Here is a 17,028-nt window from a genome sequence, read left to right as displayed (position 1 = left end):
CGAGCCCTCAGTCCTTCTATCCACTGAGTGCATGCCGTATGCAGTGTGTTGGCAAACTCCCAATGTGTGTGTGCAGTGGGCTTGTCAGTCTCCCGAAACTTCCTCCAGTAGGTTTCCGGCGTGACCGCATACCTCTCTAGCAATGCGCTGTGAATGGTATAGTAACATCTCTGACCCCAGAAGACAAGTTATTAAAAGCTTCTCTTGCTTTTCCGGTCAGGCCAACACTCAAAAATCAGGGCCAGTCACTGACTGATACCTCATGCAGCATACAGAGATTCTCAAATAACCGGAGATGTTCATCAATATCCAAGGTGTCCTCATTGAACTGTGGTATATCCCAGTACCTTAAAGATGCGGGCCCCTCTCTCCTGTTATCCACTGTCCTCTTCAATGGGGCGGGTTGGGGTACTGCTACATGCACACCCAGATATTTGCTTAACACTACCGCCCGCTCTATCTCCATAGCCCGATCTCCTAGCGCGTCCAGCATCCGCCTCAACTCAGTCGGTCGATCCTCCACCATCTGGCTGACTGCCCTGGGCTGTTGTCCCTCATCCACGTCTGAACTGACCTCCTCATGTGTTTTTTCCTGGTCCCAATCATCCAAGCGTTGCATTAGGGTCGCCCGATTGTCCTCTGGCAACCACTCTAGTTCTTTCTCAGAGCAAAGGGCTCTCAGCTCCTCCTTCTTGAGCCTCTTGTAGATAGAGTCTGCCATCTCTTCTGCCAAGTCACCTCTCAGTAACTTTCCCTGGTATGCTGTCCAGAGATAGGTGATCCCACCGCTGCCACCACTTGTAAAGATCTGAGGTTGTGGGTTGTAAGTAATCACCTAGGCAGGTTAACGATGTCACAATATTTTATTGATCACAGCCATGGTAATAAAGCAATTCCAGGTAAATGGCCAAAATACAGTTCTCTCAGTCCTCAAGTTCCCAATCTGGGTTCAGTAGTTCCACTGGCTTTGTATAAGGCAATACTCACTGTCTCCCAACTTTTGGTTGGCCCACAGATTTCGTATCTCCAGCCAGTATAGCATGTAGCCACAGTCCATGATCCTCTAGACGGCAGATAAAACAATGAAAGCACAGGTATCCAGTAGCAGCAGTCCTTTTAAGAAAGTTTAAATCCAAACGACATGATCCTTAATGGTAACATGTTTATCAAACCATCCTTCCAAGTTCACGGTCTCCATCCTCTTCCTTCAATCCTTCCACACAACTCTCAGACTAAAACATGTCTCTCCTCTACTTCCCTGGGGTCAGCCCCCTCCCAGCTCCTGACACCCTTCCCCTTAAGCATTTACTGGTTGCTAAAACAATGAAGAATATTCTAGAAGCCTTCATCTGAGACTGCCTGTAAGACCCCCTGTGATGACGGCTCCACTGTGTCTCAATCTACACTCACCTAATGAGATTATTGGCTGTTGAAACAATGGACTCCTGAGATAAAGATGAGATTAGTGGAATGCTGGACATTTTACAAGTGAATCTTACATACTGACAAGTAAGCAGAACTATATAAAACATAGCAAGTAAATCACTAATAACACACAATAATAATATTGACGAAAATGGTGGTCCTTGCTGGAAAAGTATCATAGTCTTTAGTAAGTGGGCAGCTCCTCACAATATGCTTCTTTCTCCACTAAAGAGCAACTTCTTTTCTTGCCTTATGAACTGATTGTTTACTTATGAATACAGCTTAAATCAGTCTTGCACAAGACAAGTTGGATTGGCAGCTCACTGAGGGATCAGATTACAGTGCCTATGCCTATTTAATTCTAAAGTGAATGGATGAAGAAGTAGGAGAAGTGAAAAAGAACCAGAGAGTTAAACACACCCTAGAAAGCAGCAGCAACTATTTATATCTTACCAAAATACTAGATTTACAGAAGAAATTGCTAAGTACTGCTATATAATGCACTCTAGGCTGCTGCTGTATCTGAACATGTTTTACATAAAGACAGAAGAGCAGGAACACGTCATCTCTCTGCGTGTTATGTGTCTATGCCTATAAATTCTAAAGTGAGTGGATGAAGAAGTAGAAGTGAAAAAGAACAAGAGTTAAACACACCCTAGAAAGCAGCAGCAACTATTTATATCTTACCAAAATACTAGATTTACAGAACAAATTGCTAAGTACTGCTATATAATGCACTCCAGGCTGCTGCTATATCTGAACATGTTTTACATAAAGACAGAAGAGCAGGAACCCCCCATCTCTTTACGTGTTATGTATGGGAGACATCACTGCAGCAAATCTTCACTACTAGCTCAGAGACAACTTTAAAATGCATGATGCAAGTCATATAATGGTCAGAAATAGTTATTTTCCGTATTTTCCCATACATGATAGCTTTTTCTGAAAAGTTCGCAGAAAAGACAAGTTTACTTTAATTAGTGAAGGCTATGTCCACCACCAACACCATTTTTATTTATTCTTCTCCAATGTATCTGAGATGAAGATATTAATGAACTTTATGAATAGCTGTTATTAAAAATATTCACCCATTTTTCTGCTTGTTGATTGGGCACCAGGCTCACGTGTCATAAGAACCGCATGATGAGAGCCCCGGGAACACGAATGCTGACACCACTGGAACGGCACCAGCATGGGAGGTGAGTATAAGCTTTTTTATTTTATCAGCCCCAAACATTTATATCAAGAAGGTCTTGTCCTAGTAGTGGACACCTGTAGAAGCACCGGAAGGTGCGAACGGCCATAGTCCTCTGCGCTGCTCCCTTGTCTGCTCCTCCCGATACATGCCGCATGCTATGAAGTCCCTTGCACAGGAATACAGGACTTTTTATTCATGATTCGGTGAGTGCTGCCTTTCATTTTTCTTAGAGTGATTGCCTATTTGGACTTGACTATATTCACCACCAAATGGATTAAGGAGCATACACATTGATATACTGACCTAACGACTGCAAGTAGTGTTTGAAGGAGTGGTGCCTGGATATACCTCTGCTTGAATAGACTTAGTGCTATCTGATGTTTTGTATGTTTTGTTGGATTGCACTCATACAGATAATCGAGTAATCTTCACGAGTCCTAATTCTCACGACTGACTGACACCCTGCTCAGGTCTCAGCCTGCTATTAACCTGCAGATGAACCCCATATCTACAGGTTAATAGTATTTTTTTAACATGACAGGTTCCCTTTAAATGACCATTTTATTTTCAAACAACTTATTTCTATCCGATATATCCAATATCCTAAATAGCAAAGACGTGAATCACATTCAGGGTCAGACTGGGGCACCGGGACACTAGAGAATTCTCCGGTGGGCCCGGGTCCTCGGCGGGCTCCCGAGCAGGACGCACGGGGGCCCGCTGGTTAACATGGCCACCGGTTCACCTGCACCAGGGCCCAAAGGTGCAGGGGGGGCCCTTGCTGGGCACCTGATGAGGGCAATCTCATCGTGTGCGGCGGCGGGCAGTGAGTGATCCCTCCAGCTCCGCTGCTGACAGGAGGAAAATGGCAGCGGAGCGGAGGGATCCGTCCTCTGCTTCCTGCCCAATGCTTCCTCCCTGACATAGGCTCGCGCTGCTTGATGACGTCATGCAGCGAGTGCCTGTGTCAGGGAGAAAGATGCCGGACAGGAAGCAGAGAACAATGTTGCGGGGGAGCGGTTGAGAGGTAAGTGTTGTTGTTGTTTTTTTAACTAGAGTGATGGTGCTGGAGGAGGTGGGGGGGAGAAGAAAGAGAGCAATTGTGCTGGAGGATGTGGGGGGAGAAGAGGTAGAGCCATGGTGCTGGAGGAGGTGGGGGGAGAAGAGGGAGGTCAATGGTGCTGGAGGAGGTGGGGGGAGAAGAGGGAGAGCAATGGTGCTGGAGGAGGCTGGGGAGAAGAGGGAGAGCAATGGTGCTGGAGGAAGTGGGGGGAGAAGAGGGAGGGCAATGGTGCAGGTGGAGGTGGGGGAGATGAGGGAGAGTAATGGTGCTCAAGGAGGTGGGGTGAGAAGCGGGAGAGCAATGGTGCTGGAGGAGGTGGGGGATGAAGAGGGAGAGCAATGGTGCTGGAGGAGGTGGGGGGAGCAGAGGGAGAGCAATGGTGCTGGAGGAGGTGGGGTGAGAAGAGGCAGAGTAATGGTGATGGAGGAGGTGGGGGAAGAAGAGGGAGAGCAATGGTGATGGAGGAGGTGGGGGGAAGAGGGAGAGCAATGGTGCTGGAGGAGGTGGAGTGAGAAGAGGGAGAGCATTGGTGCTGGAAGAGGTGGGGGTGAAGAGGGAGAGCAATGGTGATGGAAGAGGTGGGGGGAGGAGAGGGAGAGCAATGGTTCTGGAGGAGGTGGTGGAGAAGAGGGAGAGCAATGGTGCTGGAGGAGGTGGAGGGAGAAGAGGGAGAGCAATGTTGATGGAGGAAGTGGAGGGAGAAGAGGGAGAGCAATGGTGCTGGAGGAGGTGGGGGGAGATATGGCAATGGTGATGGAGGAGGGAAATATGACAATGAGGGAAAAGGTGGGGGCGAGCAATGATGGGGAATTATTTGGACGCTATATGCTGTTAATATCTGGTCACGGTGTGGTGGTATTTCTCCCTTGTATGTGGTATTATTCAGTCACTATGTGGTGGTAATATGTGGTCTGGTCACGGGTGTCAATGTATTTCTCCCTTGTATGTAGTATTATTCGGTCACTATGTGGTGGTAATATGTGGTCTTGTCATGGTGTGGTGGTATTTCTCCCTAGTATGTGGTATTATTTGGTCACTATGTGGTGGTAATATGTGGTCTGGACAAGGTGTGGTTGTATTTCTCCCTTGTATGTGGTATTATTTCGGTCACTATGTGGTGGTAATATGTGGTCTGGTCACGGGGGTGTCACTGTATTTCTCCCTTGTATGTAGTATTATTCGGTCACTATGTGGTGGTAATATGTGATCTGGTCATGGTGTGGCAGTATTTCTCCCATGTATGTTGTACTATTGGTGTTGGTATAGTGGATTGTGTTGTGTATTGCAGTCATTTGTTCTCTCTGATAATAATTAGGAGAAGATTCTTTATTTCCATTAGTGATTAAATTCTTGAAACAAGATTCACTTACAGGGGTTCTCCGGGGAAAACAAGTAATCACCTCTCCACAGGATAAGTGATAAATTATTGATTAGTGGGGGTCTGAATTCTGGGACCTGCACTGATTGGTAGAATGTGGAGTTTTTATCCCCATTAGAATGGCGCTCATATGCGACTTGGCCACTGATCCATTTATTCCCTCAGTGGCTGTTCTTGTTTTTTTCTGGAAGCCCCCAAGAGAATGAATGAGGCTGCGGTCAGACATCCCACCTGCCGCTGCATTTTAAAATGGGGATAAGTGTCCTGACAGGGATAAAACTTCCCCATTCTTCCGATAGGTGTGTTTTCCAATGTTCGGACCCAGACGATCAATAAGTAATCACCTATACTGTGGAGCCCATGGATCGGTGATAACTTGTTTTAACCACAGAACCCTTTAATGCAAACTACCGTAATTGTACATCCCAGATATGGTGGCGCACAGTAGATGTGCAGGAGCTGCCTGTGTCTTACAGTCGACGCTCCACTATAACAGGGACAACGGCTAAGAGGTATTTGCATATAGCTGTAGGGTGGGCCCCGAGGATCAATTCCTCCTGTGGGCCCCAGACACCCCAGTCCGACACTGATCACATTATATAATAAAAATGCTCCATTACACCCATATAGATACCCTAAGGTGCCTGCCCTAGGGTTCTCACTTTGTGCTAAGTTGTCATCCCCTGCTGGTTCTTAGGTGAAATCTGTCTTTAGCAATGGAAGCATTGAAATGGATTTCAGGAAATAGTGACGAGTCTTTGATATACAGTAGTTCTCTGTGCCTCATGATCTTGAGATCATTCCTGTACACATAGCCTTTGGAAAATAAATCTGCTATGTGTTTTATCTCCTGCTTTTTTCCCCTTGACTCATAAAATCCCTGTCCAGAGTTTCATGGTGTACTTATTATGAGAGAGTAAATTCACCCTCCCGTGTCTCTGCTATACAGCACTCTCCCCTATATCATTATCATTATTACCTTGTTCATGTTTCTGTCCCTTTCTGCACACACAACCACTGCAGTGAAAATCCACTGTCACTTCTATCCACTGCTTTCTTGGGCTCAGTGCACAGTATGGGACATAGAAGTTCTAGCACATGTAGTTCTGGCAGACTTCAGAGCTATGAACCTGCCATTAGAACTCCAGTGCAAAATAATGATGCTGCTGGAATGGAACGCAGATAATGAATAGACAAGGTAAGACTGTTACAACAACTTTATAATGCCAAGCCACCTATCTCTACTAAAAACCATGTTTTTATTTTGAAGACTATACAAATGCAAATAAGAATAAAGTTGAAGTTTGGCCCAATATCATGGTCTCGTCTTGTTTTTTTCCCTGTCTCTAAGTGTGTGCTAACCTGCGTCTTTGTCAAACATTTTGGATCAGAAAACACCTGAGTGTTTTTTGAGCACTTTTCCGTGAGGCCGCGTTCACATGTTCAGTATTTGGTCAGTATTTTACATCAGTATTTGTAAGCCAAAATCAGAGAAAAAGTATAATAGAAACACCACTCCTGGTTTTGGCTTACAAATACTGGGGTAAAATACTGACCAAATACTGAACGTGTGGACGTAGCGTGAAGAATATGAATAGGACTCATAGGTTGAAAACGGATGTCTGAATGGGTCTTTACTGTGACACAAGCCATACAAGGGTTAGTGACATGATGGATGGTAGATGACCATAATATGGTCTCCCATGTAGCTTAGGTATTATTTACTAAGCTCATCCATGTATTTTCCAAAGTTTTATTTCATTAGTTTGGAAACCGCATACATAAATCTATGTTTCCTTACCTATCGTAATTGATTCCAATTCTGAGCAATTCTTCATACTATTTTTGGCATTACATCGCTAAAAGAGGGCATCAATTAAATATATAATGAGCCAAAGCTATTATGTACATACAAATTCAAATAAATATTTCATCAGAACATACAATATTAAACAGCATGCCGTAAGATATCAGATTAAATGTTTCCGTTAAGGAAAACATGATAATTACAGATAATGCACTTATTATAAATTCTGATGCGTTTAGAGGAAATGAAATGTGTGTTGCTAAAAAAACAGCGATGTTTGCTAAAGTGTTCCTTAAGGATATCTGGTGATTATGTCCTATCAGTGCAAAAAAAAAAAAAAAAAAAAAAGCTTTTAGTGGGAGCTAGAGGCCAGAGCGACAACTAGGTGGCGCTGCTCCGCTATGGATGGAGGGAAGCTGCAGGGATTTGTATGGCAGAAGAGGAAAATAGACTGCTAAGAAGAAATGTGTAATCAGCACATTCTCCCTGCTTCATCTCTACAGCATGGTAACACATCAATACTATTTGCAGAATTTTACATTGTAATTTTTGAATTATAGTTCAGATATTAGGCGAAATATTGCTGTAGGAGATTTGGCATAATGATTTGCACATTTGCACATTTTACTATAAATAAAAATCCATTTTCAGACTGTCTTATTTTTGCTCACTCTTATTATTCATTCTGATTTACTGCTTAAACGTGGCCTTTCTGCATTTGTTATAGTCGTGTATGATTATACGTTCTGGACAGACTGCAAAAAGGAAAATCTTTTATATCATGTCTCACAGCCTCAGTAGAGTCATGGCTGAAATGTCCTAGGGCATAATTTACCAAGTAGCGCTATAATGTGAGCCTTGTAATTGCTGGCATTTATAAATGGCTCAGTAATTACAGCATGACTTTGGGATTTTTATTTTAAGCCTAAGCATTGTTGCAGAAATATAGTCATTGGAGGTTAATTATGAAAATGCAATGGAAAAGTAAGGTTTACCCATAGCATCAAACTGGATAACAGCTGCTAGTTTACTAGGGCAAAAAACCCTCCTTGATTAATGACTTTCTATAGCAACAGAAAAATTACCCCTTTAAAAATGAGTAAATCTTCATTAGATAGATCACAAAACTATACATATAAAGAGGAAGATCAAGAGAATCCATTAAAAAACAATAGTGTAGGAAGGGAAAAGGCCATCTACTGCATCCCTGCAAGAGCCTAATACTTAGATGCCCCTACCTGAGCCATGGAGGTTAGGTTGGCATCCTAAAATTGCGTAATGGTGCCCACGCTCAACGTAAGCCAAGCCCTATTATTCCTAAAGGCTAGAAAAGGCAAAATGGCAATAAATAAATTCTTAGCCTATTGATAATGCTATAGGAATCGCAAACAGGACAACGTACACAATATAATCATAGATAGCTCCATAATATAAAAAGTAAATTTTTACAAAACCATGTTACCATCTCAATGTGTCTCCCCTGTGAGATATCAGGTTCATCAGAAGGCCAGGAGCAGGGGCGGCGTAACGACCGTGGTCGCAGATGCTGCGACTGGGCCGTGCGGATGGGTGCTTCCAGTGGCAGCAAAAACTTAAACTGGATGTGCGTCACAGAACACACATTCAGTTGAAGTATATTGAGGCGCACAGACTCGTTGGGTCCATGTGCGGCAAAACACGCTGTAGGCCAATCAGAGACCAGCAACTGACGTCGGCGTGTACGTGACTGGGGGCGCATGGCAGTGACATAATGCGTTCCCGTCACTTGCATGCTGAAGTCAGCTGCTGGCTTCAGAAGAGGACACCGCCTGGCTTGGGTAGCGGTGAGTATAATAGTTTTTTTTCTATGCATTAACCCCTTTACCCCCGAGGGTGGTTTGCACGTTAATGACCAGGCCAATTTTTACAATTCTGACCACTGTCACTTTATGAGGTAATTACTCTGGAACGCTTCAACGGATCCCCCTGATTCTGAGAATGTTTTTTCGTGACATATTGTACTTCATGATTGAGGTAAAATTTCTTTGATATCACTTGCATTTATTTGTGAAAAACACGGAAATTTGGCGAAAATTTTGAAATTTTCAAACTTTGAATTTTTATGCCCTTAAATCAGAGAGATATGTCACACAAAATACTTAATAAATAACATTTCCTACATGTGTACTTTACATCAGCACAATTTTGGAACCAAAATTTTTTTTTGTTAGGGAGCTAAAAGGGTTAAAAGTTGACCAGCGATTTCTCATTTTTCACACAAAATTTACAAAACCATTTTTTTAGGGACCACATCACATTTGAAGTCACTTTGAGAGGTCTTTATGACAGAAAATACCCAAAAGTGACACCATTATAAAAACTGCACCCCTCACGGTGCTCAAAACCACATTCAAGAACTTTATTAACCCTTCAGGTGCTTCACAGGAATTTTTGGAATGTGGAAGAAAAAAATGAACATTTAACTTTTTTCACAAAAATGTTATTTTAGACCCATTTTTTTTTTATTTTCACAGGGGTAAAAAGAAAAAATGGACCCCAAAATTTGTTGTGCAATTTCCCCTGGGCACGCAGATACCCCATATGTGGGGAAAAAACACTGTTTGGGCGCACGGCAGGGCTCGGAAGGGAAGGAGCGCCATTTGACTTTTTGATTGAAAAATTTGCTTGAATAATTAGCGGACGCCATGTTGCGTTTGGAGAGCCCCTGATGTGCCTAAACATTGGAGCTCCCCCACAAGTGACCCCATTTTGGAAACTAGACCCCCCAAGGCACCTATCTAGATGCATAGTGAGCACTTGGAACCCCCAGGTGCTTCACAAATTGATTCGTAAAAATGAAAAAGTGTTTTTTTTTTCACTTTTTCATTTTTATGAATCAATTTGTGAAGCACCTGGGGGTTTCAAGTGCTCACTATGCATCTAGATAGGTGCATTGGGGGTTCTAGTTTTCAAAATGGGGTCACTTGTGGGGGAGCTCCAATGTTTGGGCACACAGGGACTCTCCAAATGCAACATGGTGTCCGCTAACGAATTGAATGGAAAATCGGCTCAAATTGTTAGCGGACACCATGTTGCGTTTGGAGAGCCCCTGTGTGCCCAAACATTGAAGCTCCCCCACAAGTGACCCCATTTTGGAAACTAGACCCCCGAAGGCACCTATCTAGATGCATAGTGAGCACTTGGAACCCCCAGGTGCTTCACAAATTGATTCATAAAAATGAAAAAGTGAAAAAAAAACACTTTTTAATTTTTATGAATCAATTTGTGAAGCACTTGGAGGTTCCAAGTGCTCACTATGCATCTAGATAAGTGCCTGGGGGGTCTAGTTTCCAAAATGGGTTAACTTGTGGGGGAGCTCCAATGTTTGGGCACACAGGGGCTCTCCAAACGCAACATGGTGTCCGCTAACAATTTGAGCCGATTTTCCATTCAATTTGTTAGCGGACACCATGTTGCATTTGGAGAGTCCCTGTGTGCCCAAACATTGGAGCTCCCCCACAAGTGACCCCATTTTGGAAACTAGACCCCACAAGGCACCTATCTAGATGCATAGTGAGCACTTGGAACCCACAGGTGCTTCACAAATTGATTCATAAAAATGAAAAAGTGTTTTTTTTTTCACTTTTTCATTTTTATGAATCAATTTGTGAAGCACCTGGGGGTTCCAAGTGCTCACTATGCATCTAGATAGGTGCCTGGGGGGGTCTAGTTTCCAAAATGGGGTCACTTGTGGGGGAGCTCCAATGTTTGGGCACAAAGGGGCTCTCCAAACGCGACATGGTGTCCGCTAACAAATTGGAACCATGTAAAGTTTGGAGAGCCCCTGTGTGCCTAAACATTGGAGCTCCCCCACCAGTGCCCCCTTTTTGGAACGGATTCCTGATTTGTCAGTTTTATTATGTAGTGTTATATGCCAGTTGTGTATTACAACCTGCCAAACACTACACAACTGAAGTATGACAACCTGACGAACACTGCGTCAGCTGTGTAGTGTTCGCCGGGTTCTCATACGTCAGAAATTAATTCAATAGTCCATGGAGGTATGGTATCTTCTGAAGAAGTCTTTCATGCAGAGGCCAGGTTTGTTGGGGCAGGTGTCACATTGGTAAATGGTGTCCTTGCGTATTCCTCTTCGGTAGCACACTCGGCACTTCTTTTGTGACTTACCCTTTTTTCCGCTGTGAGGGATCTTACCCGGGAAATGCTGGCCCGGTACAATGCGAGGTCCTTCAGTTCCAGAAGTAGTGGGACCCGCTCCGCCACCACTGCCAAATATCAGGGCCTTGATAACTGTCTCCTGAAAGTGAAGATATGACGCCGAAGTCTGGCCTGCACATTGAGACAGAAGGAAAGCGTTGTGCATTGCCATCTGAACAATGTGCTCGGCCAGCTTCTTATACCATACCTTGGCCTTTCTCAAAGCACTGAACGGCTGGGGGACTTGATCGGAGAGATCAACTCCCCCCATGTACTTGTTGTACCCCACTACACAGTCTGGTTTGGCGACCTGTGTAGTGGAACCTCTTACAGTGCTGAGGGTGCTGCCATCACCATATATGGTGGTCAAGAGAAGGACATCCCTCTTGTCTTTGTACTTGACCACCAACAGGTGGTCGCTACATTGGGCTCTGCTCTCACCCCTTCTGAGCAGCTGCCCAATTAGCGTCTTTGGGAGGCCTTTCTGATTTTTGCAGACAGTGCCTCAAGCTGCGGTATGTCGCGCAGAGAGGGACTTGAAGAGTGGGATACTTGTATAAAAGTTATCCACATACAGGTGATAACCTTTATCCAGCAGTGGGTGCACCAAGTCCCACAGAATTTTCCCACTCACTCCCAGAACAGGGGGGCATTCAGGGGGTTCAATCCGGGAGTCCTTCCCTTCATAAACTCTAAACTTGTGAATGTACCCTGAGGTACTCTCACAAAGTTTATACAGCTTGATCCCGTACCTGGACCTTTTACTGGGCAGGTACTGCTGGATTCCAAGCTGCCCCTTGAAAGTAATTAAGGACTCATCCACTCAGATGTCCCTTTGGGGCACGTACACTTCACCAAACTTGTTGTTGAAGTGCTCGATGACCGGCCGAACTTTGAAAAGACGATCAAAGTTCGGGTCATCGCATGCAGGACACCTTGCATTATCGTTGTAATGCAAGAACTTGTGGATGGCCTCAAAACGTTTCCGGATCATCACCATTCGGAACACTGGAGTGTTATACAAAACGTCAACACTCCAGTATTGCCGAATCTCTGTTTTTTTCAGGATCCCCATATGAAGGACCAGGCCCCAAAACTTCATAATTTCTTCTGCGTCTACAGGAGACCAGTAAGAAAATGATGAAGAGGGGTTTTGTTCCAAAAATTGATGAGCGTACACATTAGTTTGGCCCATCATGAGGTTTATAAAATCCTCAGAGAAAAAGACTTTGAAAAAGTCTATTTCTGTGAGGCCGGTGGTGTCAAACTTGATTCCTGATTTCGCCACGAAATCAGGAATCAATGGCTCAAAATTTTCGGGGGGCGAGGTCCATATGGGGTCAGTATTGGGGGGCGCTGGAACATCTTCTCTCCTGCGACGACTGCGGGGCGGTCCAGGAGAACCTGAGGAAGAAGAAGAGGAAGAAGAGTAGGAAGAGGAGGACGATGAGGCGTCAGAAAAGCAAAGAAATGTGGGATCCTCACCCTCGCTGTCGGTCTCAGTGTCGGAGGTAACAAAAGAGTATGCCTCCTCCGCTGAATAGCGAGTTTGGGATGAGCCGGCCATTTTTTTTTTCCGTGTATGTGGTGCGTGTGTGTCAGTCATTTATTTAGAGTGTGTGTGTGTCAGTGTGCTTGGTGTGAACTTTTTTTCCCTGAAAAAAAAGAGACAAAAAAGAACTACCGTGGGTGGTTCAAACTGCGAGCACGAGTGCGGATCGGTGAACTATGTCACCAATCAACTCTCGGCAGCTGCTGGGTGTGTGCGCGGATGTGGTGCAAAGGTGGGGGGGGAGAATTGACAGGGACAAGAAAAAGAAGAGAAAGAAGAGAAAGAAAAAAAATAGAAAAAAAGAAAAGTCGTGAAAACAGCGAACACGGAAAAGAAAAAAAGAAAAGTCGTGAAAACAGCGAACACGGAAAAGAAAAAAAGAAAAGTCGTGAAAAGAAAAAAAGAAAAGTCTTGAAAAGCAGCGAGCGCGGACGTTGATCAGTGATGTAGACACTGCTCAGCGCTCGGCCACTGCAGGACGCACAAAAAAAAAAAATTGGTAAAAAGGAGGGGGGGGGGGAGAGGGGTGGATGAGGGGAGAACAGAGATGCACTTACCAAAGTCTTCTTTGTTCTTCTTTCAGCAGGCTCAGTAGCAGGATCCGCAGGATAAGGAGCTGGAGACCGACGACCCAGGAGACAGGAGCAGGAGATCCAGGACCCTGGACAGCAGCCAGACGCCGAAGCTCAGCCAGCAGCCTGAAGAGCTCAGCAGGATGCCGGAGCAAGAGATCCAGGACCCTGGAGAGCGCAGAGGGATGCCGGAGCAGAAGCAGCGACTGGAGCAGGTAGGAGAGAGGTCTTGTAGTGTCACAAAATGTCGTGGAACTACAAGGCCCAGCACAAAGTGATCAGACGTGACTGCTCTGTAGAAATCCTCACCAAGTGTGAGGATCTGCAGGGCGGTCACAGGGGGGTGACAGGGTGGTGACAGGCAGGTCACAGGCCGGTCACCACCCGGTCACCTCCCGGTCAGGTACTCTGATTGGTGTGATTGATGATGACATCGATCGTACCAATCAGAGATGGCTGGGGCCTGGGCACGCACCACAGGGGGTTACAGGGAGGTGACAGGCAGGTCACAAGCCGGTCACCGCCCTGTGACCGCCATGTCACCTGTGTTCATGTACTCTGATTGGAGCGATCGATGTCATCATCGATCGCTCCAATCAGAGCTGGCTGGGGGCTTGTATGACTTCACAGGGGGTCATGGGGAGGTGACAGGCAGGTCACAAGCCGGTCACCGCCCCGTGACCGCCCTGTTACCGCGCGGTCCCGCTGTGATCGGTGCGATCGATTTGATCGGCGATCGCACCGATCCTAGCAGTTTGGGGAGAGGGTTGGGGTTACTAGGCAACAGCCTAGGATCGGTGCTCTTAGGAGCACCGATCCTAGGCTGCACAGCACTGTTTCCGGCAATCTGATTTCCGGAAACAGTGAGAAATGCTGTGATTGGCTGTTCAGAATTGAACAGCCAATCACAGCGATCGTGGGTGCGGGGGGGCGGCGCCACCCCCCGAGATGCCGGCGCCATCTACCCTGAGGTAAGATGGCACCGGAATTTTCATTTTATCACCGCGACTTCGGTCGCGGTGCCGCTTTAAAGATAGGGCGTACTAATACGTATCTGTTCCATAAGTCCCAGGGCACAGATATGTATTAGTACGCCTTGGGTCGGAAAGGGGTTAAAGAACAGTGTCAGAATGGGGCACATATTACCAACATAGGGCCCAGGATAAGGGACATATACCAGGATATGGGACATATTACCAGGATGGGAGATAGATATATAATTTTAGGATGGGGCCCAGGATAAGGGACATATACCAGAATGGGGGATATATATATACATATACCATGATGGTGCTTAGGATAAGGGACATATATATCAGGATGGAGGGTACAGTACAGACCAAAAGTTTAAACACACCTACTCATTTAAAGATTTTTCTGTATTTTCATGACTATGAAAATTGTACATTCACACTGAAGGCATCAAAACTATGAATTAACACATGTGAAATTATATACTTAGCAAAAAAGTGTGAACGAACTGAAAATATGTCTTATATTCTAGGTTCTTCAAAGTAGCCACCTTTTGCTTTGCACACTCTTGGCATTCTCTTGATGAGCTTCAAGAGGTAGTCACCGGAAATGGTCTTCCAACAATCTTGAAGCAGTTCCCAGAGATGCTTAGTAGTGTTGAGCGAGCACTAAAATGCTCGGGTGCTCGAAGCTCGGGCCGAGCTTGCCGTGATACTCGGGTGCTTGACCCGAGCAGCGAGCCCAATGTTAGTGTATGGGAGACTCGAGCATTTTTGCGGTGGCACCCCCGGCAGTCTTTTAAAAACCTAACAAGTGCCCAAAACGATAGTGACAGTGCTCTAATGACATGAGGACAGCATGGGGATCGCCCCAGGAAGCATTTCTGACCCCCAGGTCACTGCTGTCAACAACGTGGTCAGAGGTATTAAGCCACTTTTACAGGCTCACAATAAAACGAAAGTGAAACTTTTTTCATGTGAAATATGTTAAGGAACATCCTTTCCAGGGAAAATACTTGTGTATAAGTTAAAATAAATGACCAAAAACAAAAATACTCCTCCACACCTTCGGCTATGTTCACAAGTAGCATTTTTTATGCGTTTTTGCACTTTTGTATTGCTTTCAACTATGACAAATGCATTCACCGGGAAATGCCATTTTAACATTTTACAACCTTATCTGGCCATGTGCTGTGTGACACATGCATAAAGTGCTTAAAAGACATGGGAACAGCATGGGTAAGACCCCTGGAAGCATCTCTGACTCCCAGGTCACTGTCTAAAAGTGTGCCCATCATAAGTGATCCTTGCCGCATCAGAAGATGCAGACTTGCAACTATCCCCATGCAAGTTCTAGTCCCAGGGCAGTGTTCAATTGTACCTCCCCCATTCCTTGCAATACAAGCGCAAGTATGCAGCCTGCCACCCACCCACCCCCAGGCTGCAATACCATACTGCTTGCTTGCTTGAACTTGAAATTGGGCCTTTTAGGCATGTGGAGGCGGAATCTGGCCACCACGTCATGGCTGTGTTGGTGGCCTGGAATCCATACTCAGTCCCCAGCCGCCCGGCGGCCGGGTGTCCATACTCAGTCCCCAGCCGCCCCGCAGCCGAGTGTCCACATGGTCCCCAGCCGCCTGGGGGCAGTCGGGTGTCCATAAACGGTCCCCAGCCGCCCCCATTTCTCCTTGGAACATCCCCCCACACACTTTTCTTAGCCCGGCCTGCTTTAGGCAGCATTGGACGAGCCCACCAGAGAACCAGACTCCTCCGGCGGGCCCTGACTTCTCCATCGGTGGAGTTGAGAGTGCCAAGGTGAGGAGCATGATGATGATGACAGAAGTTAGCATCTGCTGTTTTCTTTTAATGCAAGTGTAAGTGTGCAGCCTGCCACCCACCCACCCCCAGACTGCAATTCATACTGCTAGCTTGCACTTGAAATGGGGCCTTTTAGTTTAGAGGAGGCCGAAGCTGGCCACTACCTCATGGCTGCTTCGGCAGCGAGGTATCCATACTCAGTCCCCAGCCGCCCCTATTTGTCCTGGTGTGCCTTATACATAAGATTAACCGCGTATACCAAAACATTACCTGTGCCCTCCCCAGTGCATTTAGTGGGAAGGAGAGCCTATTCCGCTGTAGTGTGTGCATGCCAAACCCCTGTTCATGGTACATGCGAAGATGCCTCCCACCTTGCACCTGTCGTTGCAGACTTGCAACTATCCCCATTCAAGTCCTTGTCCCAGGGCAGTGTTCAATTGTACCTCTCCCATTCCTTGCAATGCAAGCGCAAGTATGCAGCCTGCCACCCACCCACCCCCAGGCTGCAATACCATACTGCTTGCTTGCTTGCACTTTAAATTGGGCCTTTTAGGCATGTGGAGGCGGAATCTGGCCACCACGCCATGGCTGTGTCGGCGGCCTGGTATCCATACTCAGTCCCCAGCCGCCTGGTGGCCGGGTGTCCCCGCTTGCTCCCCAGCCTCCAGGGGGTGGCCGGGTGTCCATACTCGGACCCCAGCCACCCCTATTTGTACCGGTAACCTTTCCCACACTTTTCTTAGCCTGGCCTGCTTTAGGGCAGCATTGGCCGAGCCCACCGGACTATCAGACTCCTCCGGTGGGCCCTGGCTTCTCCATCAGGGGAGTTGAGAGTGCCAAGGTGAGGAGCATGATGAGGATGATAGAAGTTAGCATCTGCTTTGTTTTGTTGTAATGCAAGCGCATGTATGTAGTAGCGGCTAGGCCTGAGGAGGTCAGCGTTTTGGCGCATATCCTACCTCCTCCGAGGATTGCTGGATGTTTTCCTGCTACTATCCAAGTTCTATGACTCCCGTTAAAACAAAGCTTCAGGTGATAAATGATGGA

Source organism: Phyllobates terribilis, unplaced genomic scaffold, assembly GCF_046119375.1.
Source record: "Phyllobates terribilis strain yellow unplaced genomic scaffold, ASM4611937v1 Scaffold_3__8_contigs__length_932513732, whole genome shotgun sequence".
Lineage (NCBI taxonomy): Eukaryota > Metazoa > Chordata > Amphibia > Anura > Dendrobatidae > Phyllobates > Phyllobates terribilis.
This window is presented reverse-complemented; position numbering follows the sequence as displayed.